This window comes from Capricornis sumatraensis, chromosome X, assembly GCF_032405125.1.
Source record: "Capricornis sumatraensis isolate serow.1 chromosome X, serow.2, whole genome shotgun sequence".
NCBI classification, from domain to species: Eukaryota; Metazoa; Chordata; class Mammalia; order Artiodactyla; family Bovidae; genus Capricornis; species Capricornis sumatraensis.
The window spans coordinates 135655066-135664997 of NC_091092.1; the positions used below are offsets into that span (position 1 = coordinate 135655066).

At 38.4% G+C, this 9932-nt stretch overlaps 1 non-coding gene across 1 annotated transcript; it reads right to left on the minus strand.

Moving 5' to 3' along the window:
* Positions 1–226: 226 nt before the first annotated feature.
* LOC138072122 (U6 spliceosomal RNA) lies at positions 227–333 on the minus strand. Its single transcript, XR_011144269.1, has one exon. It is a non-coding gene; the product is annotated as a U6 spliceosomal RNA (small nuclear RNA).
* Positions 334–9932: the final 9599 nt, after the last annotated feature.

The window sequence follows — 9932 nt, forward strand, 5'->3', positions numbered from 1 at the left end:
TCCTTTGTCGGTTGTTTCCTTTGGTATTATTTTCTCCCATTCTGGGGGTTGTCTTTTCACCTTGCTTATAGTTTCCTTTGCTGTGCAAAATCTTTTATGTTTAATCAGGTCCCACTTGTTTACTTTTGTTTTTATTTCCATTACTCTAGGAGGTGGGTCATAGAGGATCTTGCTTTGATTTATGTCACTGAGAGTTCTGCCTATGTTTTACTCTAAGAGTTATATAAAAAATATGGAACACTTCACAAATTTGTGTGTCATCCTTGGGCAGGGGCCATGCTAATCTTCTCTGCATCGTTCCAATTTTAGTATATGTGCCTCCAAAGAGAGGACTAAGTTTCTCTTAATACTTCAAATAACTGCATGTTTAAAGATCTAACTGGTGAAAGAGCATACAAGAATTCATTGTCTTCAATTCTCAATCTTTCAATTTGAAGGAACATTTTCCAAAAAAAGTAGACTATTTGGTGGGGAAAGAAACCTGAAATGTTTAAGACAACTCTATTTACAGCTCCCTGGCAACTAAAATGGGAAACCTAAGAAAATAAAGATAGCAGGACCCAGGCAAGAGTGGGAAAGTTTGGGATGACAAAATTAAATTTCTCTGGGACCTCTTCCAGTCTGATCTGTGACTTAAAAAAAAATGTGTTACAGTATGCCACTGCAAAGAAACAGATGTCAGAAAATCCAAATTTGAGCAGAAGTGGTGCTTCAGAGTACCACACTATAGTGTGACATTCTTGATGATCATCTTTGATCTTCAGTTACTTTAGAAAGACTCTTCTAAACTCTTAATTAAACCCAACCTTCTTTGTAAAGAACTATAATTTAGCAGTGGGAAACATTTCAGAACAAAGGCAAAATACATAATCTTGGGGGGAAGAAAAGGTCCAAAGACCACATGTTCAATCTGTTCTGAGAGAAAAGGGAGAGCTGTTGCAAGTATTTTGGAGTGTTAAGTGGAAAAGGGACTGGGAAAAAAGGATTTTTTTTAAAGTGATACCAGTATTTCAAATTATTCTGGGCTGACTTCAGAGCAGACATATGGCATTAAACATGCAAGAATGAAAAGAAAGAACACAGACAGAAAACTGGAATGAAGGACTAAGCATAGAGCTTCCTACAGAATTGATATCTTTTAGAAGTCTATGACCTAAATGTAAACTTTAGGTTGCCTGAGTTATTGGGATGAATATTGCCCATTATCACCCATTCTCTGGAGAAGTAGCAAGCACAGAAATCTCATTTATAGGAATTATCTTTTAGATTTAATCTAAACACACACACTGAACACAGTTTGCCATTTGTGTCTCTGTGAATTTAAGAATGCTCTTGAAGACAAGGAAACAAAGCAACAGAGTCGAACCTTACAGACTCCACAGCCCCTTTTGGCAGCTTCTCCTGGCAGCTTCTCCCTCATCTGAAAGACCTCTCCCACTCTCAAACGTGCAATTCAAACAGTATTGTTAAACTTGCTCTATCCTGCTATCTTCTCATAAGCGCAAACCATCTGTGGGTTCTCACTGTATTTAGTAACTCAACACCTTACATCTCCGAAGACTATCAACCTTTAAAAGAGAATAAAAAGTCAATGCTAGATTCAAAGGAATGAGCTCCACAAATAGTAGGGGAGGAACTGGGGTGAAAAATAACCTTCCTCTGACCCTCAAGCCCCCTTATGTGATGAAACTCTCCTTTCCCGTATGTATATCCCAGGCTCTTCCAACCCTGGCACCACTGATATTTGGGGATGAAGAACTCTTTGTCACAGAAGACTGCTGTGCACTGTAGGATGTTTCGCAGCATCTGTGGCCAACAGCATCCCTTCACTCAGTTTTGAAAATCAAAAATCCCCAGGTATCGTCAAATGTCTCCTGGGGGACAAAATCATCCAGCCGAGAAGCACTGGTCTATGTGAAGACAGGCTTTACTTGCAAATACCAGTCATCTTAAAATTCAATGCCTCAGATTGTGGTTTTTATCCCTGTGCAGTTGCTGTTAGTACATATATTACTCTTTAGAAAACAAAAAACAACACAGGAAACCTGCTCATCACAAAATAATTAGCACAACTGGACTCCAGTCAAGAGCTTTTGTTCTTCTCTCATTGGAGAAAAATTTACACATGAAAATATTCTCAAACAAGGACTCAATACATTATCACATTCCTTGCCTTCAGACTTGTTTACAAATACCTATTTGGAAAGATATTAAAGGGCAAACAACTATATTCTTTCAGACTCACTGTGGCTTTTGAAATTACTGCATCACAAAAACAGATGGAATGAAAAAATAACTTTTAAGAACATATGAAGAGGCAGAGCTTTGTTTTTGCAAAAATGCTAATATTAGATCCCTGACTTGTACAATACATGTTTCTGGCTCAAGTTAGACATACTGGTCTATAGAATATGTTGATTTTTAAGTGAATGCTATTTTTGCTTAAGATTTTTAGGGTGGTACTCCCCATCCCCATTTCTGATGGTTTCCTGAGTTCAGCAGGACTCAACTGGGAGCAATTTTGTCTCCCTCCCCCAGGGTGAGGGATCTGTCAATGTTTGAAGATATTTAGAGGTGGCAGTAGAGGGAATATAGCTGACATATAGTAGGTGGAGACCAGGGATGCTGCTAAACATCGTATAATGCATGGGGCAGCCCTTACCCCAATTATCCAGCCCCGAAAGTCAGTAGTACTAAAGCTGAGAAATCTCAGTCTAGACACATAATTAGAACTCCCGGACACAGCCCCTGATTTGGTTACAACCTATGGGAAAGAGATGGTACCCACGTCTTCTCCATTTGCTTATTCACCATGCTGCTGAGGATAGGGATACAGCTACTGGAGGTACCCCATTTATCTATTACTTGAAAAATCCAATTTTTTTTGGAAAGAGAAGACAAAGAAATCACTTAATTCTTCTTGATTAAAGCATTCTTGGTAAACTAAGAAAAATTAAAGACTTGTTGGAATAAAACCCTATCTTTTAAATGGATGAATTGTAACATTTGCAAAAAACAAGGACTATTTTGGAACCTGGTATCTGTTGGTTATACATTTGAACCCCCGAGGGGGGGGGGCTTAAAGTTCTTTTCCTCACCCTCTACCCCGAGAGGCAATAATGCTGAAGGGCCTCCCCAGGGCAAAAGGAGGCGGCATGCTAGAGGGTGGGGACAAACAGTGAGTAATAAACAGAATTCAAGTGGGGGCAGGGTAAGGAAAAAGAGAGAGAGCTCAAGTGAGGCTAGAATCTTTCTCCCTCTTTAAGTAAATCTCTTCACCATGAATTTATTTTCTCTGCATCTCTTTTCAGGAATTCCAGCTAAAATTTTTGAATGAGAGCTCTGATCTCACTTAATTCTTTTTGAAGATTTATGTAATTCTATCATGTTGTTCCAAATTCTCTAAAGGCAGTGAAACTCAACAGGGGACAATCAAAATATTAAAGTACAAAACACAGGTGGTGGTGAAATATCCCACCAAATGCAGGCATCTCCTTGGGACTCTGAGTAAGCCACACTAGATCCCTGTCCTAAGAGACTAAACACGTGGCAAGAGCAATAACATGTTGGTTTTTGTAATAATCCTTGAAAGTATATAAATAAACCAAATATCTGCAAATAAAAATCTTGGGAGCTCTTCTTATGAGTAAGAATTTAAAGCACCAGTCTTCTCCTGGGCTTGGAGACTTTTAGAACAAAAAGTTTTAAGTGGAACTGGAAAACAGTTATACATTACGGATGCACCCATATTGCTCATGTAATATTTATAAGCCTCAGAATGATCATTCTGATTATTCCCAGCTGATTTTAACAACGGATTTTTTCCCCCTCTCTTAATTAGGTGCCTGCATGCAAACAAAAGCCCATTATAGCACTCAAAAAGAACACACTGAATAAAATTAGAGCAGATCTATCTTCTAAATCATTGGATAGTAGTCTAGATATAAAAATAAAATGGTTCCCTGTGATCTGGATGTGAGTACACTTGTAAGAAAACTTCAATATGATTTCAATTGTCACTCTTTGTAATGTGGGCAAGCAAACCCCAAATCAACTCTAAGTTCGTATTAATATAATGTATCTCAGTTGAGATGCACGCCTTATTGGTGTCAAAGGTATGGTTGTCTCCTTTTCTGTTTAGAGGAGCAAATTTGAAAATGTTCTCAGGTAAATAAAGGGTAAATGACTAAAATGTAAAGGAAATCATTTTTCCTACTGTTCAAAGCACAGAAGTATTTCAGATTGAAGAGGATGTAAGAAGGATGGACTTCTTAGAAGCAGTCACTATCTGTAAGCTTGACTCTGATAGTCTGTTCAACTGCAGTTAGTGTCTAAATTTAAATCTCTATCTGTGGTTGGAATAGAGGTACAAAGTTAGGAATTCTGCTGCAGTATGCACCTACCTGGCTTTTTATTGAAGCATCTTATCATTTATGTTTCAAGAAAAAGATAAAATAGATTCAAAGACATAGGATCTGCACAGGTAACAATAAAAGGGCTTGTCTTATATAATTACTTGATGCAATCATACTTTGTGTCTATGCTTGAAACATTGGACCTTATTTTGAAATGCTGTTAAGGATTAGATTCTGTGACACAAGGACTTCCCTGGTGACTCAGACGGTAAAGCGTCTGTCTACAATGTGAGAGACCTGGGTTCGATCCCTGGGTTGAGAAGATTCCCTGGAGAAGGAAATGGCAACCCACTCCAGTACTCTTGCCTTGAAAATCCCATGGACGGAGGAGCTTGGTGCAGGCTACTATCCATGGGGTCGCAAAGAGTTGGGCACGACTGAGCGACTTGACTTTCACTTTCTTTCTTTCTGTGACACAAAGACCCTAAGGCGACCCTGAAAGGTAGTTGTTGAACCATGCAAAGACTCCAGGATCCTTGGCCTCCTGAGGAGAAGAATTCAATCTGGGGCCAGAGACAAGGCTTGATTGCTCAGACCTTTTGTATAATAAAGTTTTATTAAAGTATAAAGGGGATAGAGAAAGCTTCTGACATAGGCATCAGAAGGGGGCAGAAAGAGTACCCGCTTGCTAGTGTTAACAATGGAGTTATATACTCTCCAATGAATCCAAAGAATGTCTGGAGGTTATAAAGACTTCACCAGACCTACTCCCATAATTTACATTTTAAGATAACAGAATTATCCAGAAGGTTAAATCCAGAGACTGTCCTCAGGCAGGATACATTATTGTTATATAATCCTTGTAAAGACGAGACCTACTCCCATAATTTAATAATAATAACATCTATTTCTGCTTTATTGACTATGCCAAAGCCTTAGACTGTGTGGATCACAAGAAACTGTGGAAAATTCTGAAAGAGATGGGAATACCAGACCACCTGACCTGCCTCTTGAGAAACCTATATGCAAGTCAGGAAGCAACAGTTAGAACTGGACATGGAACAACAGACTGGTTCCAAATAGGAAAAGGAGTACGTCAAGGCTGTATATTGTCACCCTGCTTATTTAACATATATGCAGACTACATCATGAGAAACACTGGGCTGGAGGAAGCACAAGCTGGAATCAAGATTGCTGGGAGAAATATCAATAACCTCAGATATGCAGATGACACCACCATTATGGCAGAAAGTGAAGAGGAACTAAAAAGCCTCTGGATGAGAGTGAAAGAGGAGAGTGAAAAAGTTGGCTTAAAGCTCAGCATTCAGAAAACGAAGATCATGGCATCTGGTCCCATCACTTCATGGGAAATAGATGGGGAAACAGTGGAAATAGTGGCTGATTTTATTTTTCTGGACTCCAAAATCACTGCAGATGGTGACTGCAGCCATGAAATTAAAAGACACTTACTCCTTGGAAGAAAAGTTATGACCAACCTAGATAGCATAATCAAAGGCAGAGACATTACTTTGCCAACAAAGGTCCGTCTAGTCAAGACTATGGTTTTTCCAGTGGTCACGTATGGCTGTGAGAGTTGGACTGTGAAGAAGGCTGAGCACCGAAGAATTGATGCTTTCGAACTGTGGTGTTGGAGAAGACTCTTTAGAGTCCCTTGGACTGCAAGGAGATCCAACCAGTCCATTCTAAAGGAGATCAGCCCTGGGTGTTCATTGGAAGGACTGATGCTGAAGCTGAAACTCCAATACTTTGGCCACCTCATGCGAAGAGTTGACTCACTGGAAAAGACCCTAATGCTGGGAGGGATTGGGGGCAAGAGGAGAAGGGGACGACAGAGGATGAGATGGCTGGATGGCATCACCGATTCGATGGACGTGAGTTTGGGTGAATTCCGGGAGGTGGTGATGGACAGGGAGGCCTGGAGTGCTGCAATTCATGTGGTCGCAAAGAGTTGGACAGGACTGAGGGACTAAACTGAACTGAACTCTCCTAATTTACATTTTTAGATAACAGGATTAGCCAGAAAGTTTAATCCAGAGACTGTCCTCAGGCAGGATACATTATTGTTAAATGATCCTAAGGAATATAGAGGAAAAAAAGTTTGTCCTTTCTTCCTCCTTGAGAATTCCAGACCCCTCTCTCCTTGTCTAAGAAGTCTACCTTAGACTTCTTATCAACCTGCCTAGGAAATGACTCTCTCAACCCCACAATGATTCCCACCCTCCTGGTATAGGCATATTTCAGCATAATTCATTTTCAAAATTAGTAAGAATTATAGAGGTGCTTAATGCTACAAAAAATAAGGTACTCTGAGAATAAAGAGGGACCTATTCTAGGGTGAGGTGTTGGCAATGTGTGTTATGGAGAGGAGAAAATATAGCAGTTCTACATATACTAAGTTTCAAGAAAAAGCACAGACCATAATGTGAATTAAGATCTTGAAGATGCCAAGAAATGGAAACAACCTAAGTGCTAGTTGACAGCTGAATGTATAAAGAAAATGTGATACACACACACACACACACAGTTGTTCCTTGAACAACATGAGTTTGAAGTTGCATGGATCTACTTATATGCTGATTTTTTTCAATAAATATACAAAAAATACATGTAAAAACCATCATGTGCAAGACTTGTATTGAAGAGGATCACTTATCCTTATATAGACATAAGGCAATATTGAGTATAAAATTAAATTAGTTTTTTTGCTGTTTTGCAACTTTGCTTTCAAAGAATTACAGTATTGTATATCTGTCTGTCTGTCTTTCTCACTATCATCAGAAGGGTTTTGTAAATGTAACAGTGTTTTCAATACTGTGTTATAAATATGATTTATAGTATATGTCACAAAAATGTTATAAACATTCATTCATTAGTGTACAGTGCTACCGTATCAAAGCAATCATATCGATTGCACAGTTCAGTTCAGTTCAGTTCAGTTGCTCAGTCATGTCCGACTCTTTTTGACCCCATGAACCGCAGCACACCAGGCCTCCCTATCCATCACCAACTTCTGGAGTTTACCCAAACCCATGTCCATTGAGTCAGTGATGCCATCCAACCATTTCATCCTCTGTTGTCCCCTTCTCCTCCTGCCATCAATCCCTCCCAGCATCAGGGTCTTTTTAAATGAGTCAGCTCTTTGTATCAGGTGGCCAAAGTATTGGAGTTTCAGCTTCAATATCAGTCCTTGCACAAGGCAACCATAAAGCAATCACATTGCTACTTATTCATTATTAATCATTAGCTCTGTAAAAAAATATGAATTTTCACATTATCTTTTCATTTTGACATCTAGTGTTAATAATACACATAACATCTAGAGTATTTTGTAGAATATAAGACAATTCTGATGCAGGTATTGACAATTCATTTTGTAAACAGATGTAAACTCACTGTATCGATACATACAGTAGAATACTGAAAATGTATTTTCTCTTCCTTATGATATCCTTTCTTTCTTTCTTTTTTTGCCACTCAGCATGTGGGATCTTAGTTCCCTGACCAGAGATTGAACTGGTGCCCCCTGCAGTGCCAGTGTGGAATCTAACTGCAGGAGCAGCAGGGAAGTCATGCTTATGATTTTAATAACATTTTCTTTTTCTAGCTTACTTTATTCTAAGAATATAATACATAACATATATAACATACAAAATAAGTGTCAATTGACTGTTTACATTATTGCTAAGGCTCAATGATAGGATGTTAGTAGTTAAATTTGGGGGGAGTCAAAAGTTACATGTTTATTTTCAACTGTGCAGGGTTCAGCACCCCGATCCCTACACTGTTCAAGGGCGAACTGTAAATACAATGGAATATTATTCAGCCTTAAAAAAGAAGGAAATTCTGCCAAATGTGACAACAGATGAACAGAGAAGACATTATGCTAAGTGAAATAAGCCAGACACAGTAAGACAAATCCTGCATGAGTTCATTTCTATGTGGGAATATAAAAAAGTTGAATTCATAAAAGCAGAGCATAGGATGGTATTACCAGGGGCTGGGAGGTTGGGGAAATGGGGAAATTTAGTCAAAGGGTATAAAGTTTCAGCTAGGCAGGATAAATACATTCTGGAGATCAAAAGCACAGCAGGCTGATGACAGTTATGGTACTGTATAGTACTTAAAATTTACTAAGAGTAAAGTTTAAACATTCTCACCACGCACACAAAAAATGCTAACTATGTGAGGCAATGGGTGTATTAACTAGCTTGACTGTGGTGATAATTTTACAGTGCATATCAAAATATGATGTTGCAGGTTTTATATATACAGTTTTTGTCAGCTGCATCTCAATAAAGCTGGAAACAATTTTTTTCCATCGTAGAGCTATTCCTTTTTGTCCCCGAGTTTTCTAATCGTTTCCAAAAAATTTTTGTATTTGTGGGGTGTGATTTATTCTCTACAAACACACTCTACTCATTAAGATTCCATTTTTTCTAGCAGCCCTGACTTATGTTGCTCATAATAACCATTTCATTACTTCAGTGATTCAGTTTAGATGTCTCCTGAAGTAATTACCAGAAAGATTTCTTTTTCTTCCTCTCTAAGATGGATAGCATATATTCTTTGAATCAGTTTTCAATTCCAAATATACTTTGTTTCTTCTTTTATTTTTAAAGAGGTACAATGCTCTGGATAGCGCAATCTTGCTCAAGTAGCTATGCTGCAATATTCATAGGTAGAGTTCTCTTCTTACTTCTCCACTTAACACCATTTAACACATTCTACCCTTTTGAATCACACAGGACATCAGCCCTGAGAGGTTTTCCAGGAATAAAACCAATGAGAAGCCCCAATGACATCAGATTGTTCTGAGTATCCATCAGAGCCCCAGAGAACAAAAACACGTGGGCTGACAGATGTCCTTGAGTCCGTTGTGTCCGCAGGTGCCATTTCTGAGATTGCAGGACCATTCCAGAATACTCCAAAAAGCAAATTTACACAAATGCGGCCGTTTGCTCAGAGCTTGTTTTCTACAGTTCCAGCTTTTTAATAAAAGCAGCAGCAAAATTTATTGACCTAAATGCCTTCTTGACACTTTTTTATTCATTACACGTGAGAAAAAAAATACTATTTGCTTCATAGTCAAGTACAATTTGCTGCTGTTTCCAAGTACAATCCAGGTACCAGGATTTATCCTGTTTTGTTTGTTGGTTTGTTTGACAAGAAAGAAACCTCTGTGATAAATATGATCCTGTGCAATGGAAAGGTAAAATAAAAATCTGATGCAATCCAAAACAAAGGACAAAATAAAGTGAAAATGATCACAGAACTGGTCCCATTAAAGCTGATGAGTCATGGCAAATAAGGAGGAAATAAACAGGGTCTAATAAAGATGCTGAATCACAGCCCTTCAGGGTCTTTTTGAGCCAGGTTAATCTCTTAAACTGTCTAGTCATTGGTAATTCTCTTTAGGCAACAACTTGAATAGTGATGGCCTTGTTTGATACACAACAGAAGTATGTGATCTGAGGAATCACATTATATTTGGTAAATTGATCTAACATTTAAAGCTATGTCTTCCAATTAACACATTTAAAGGGTCAACCAGATTGA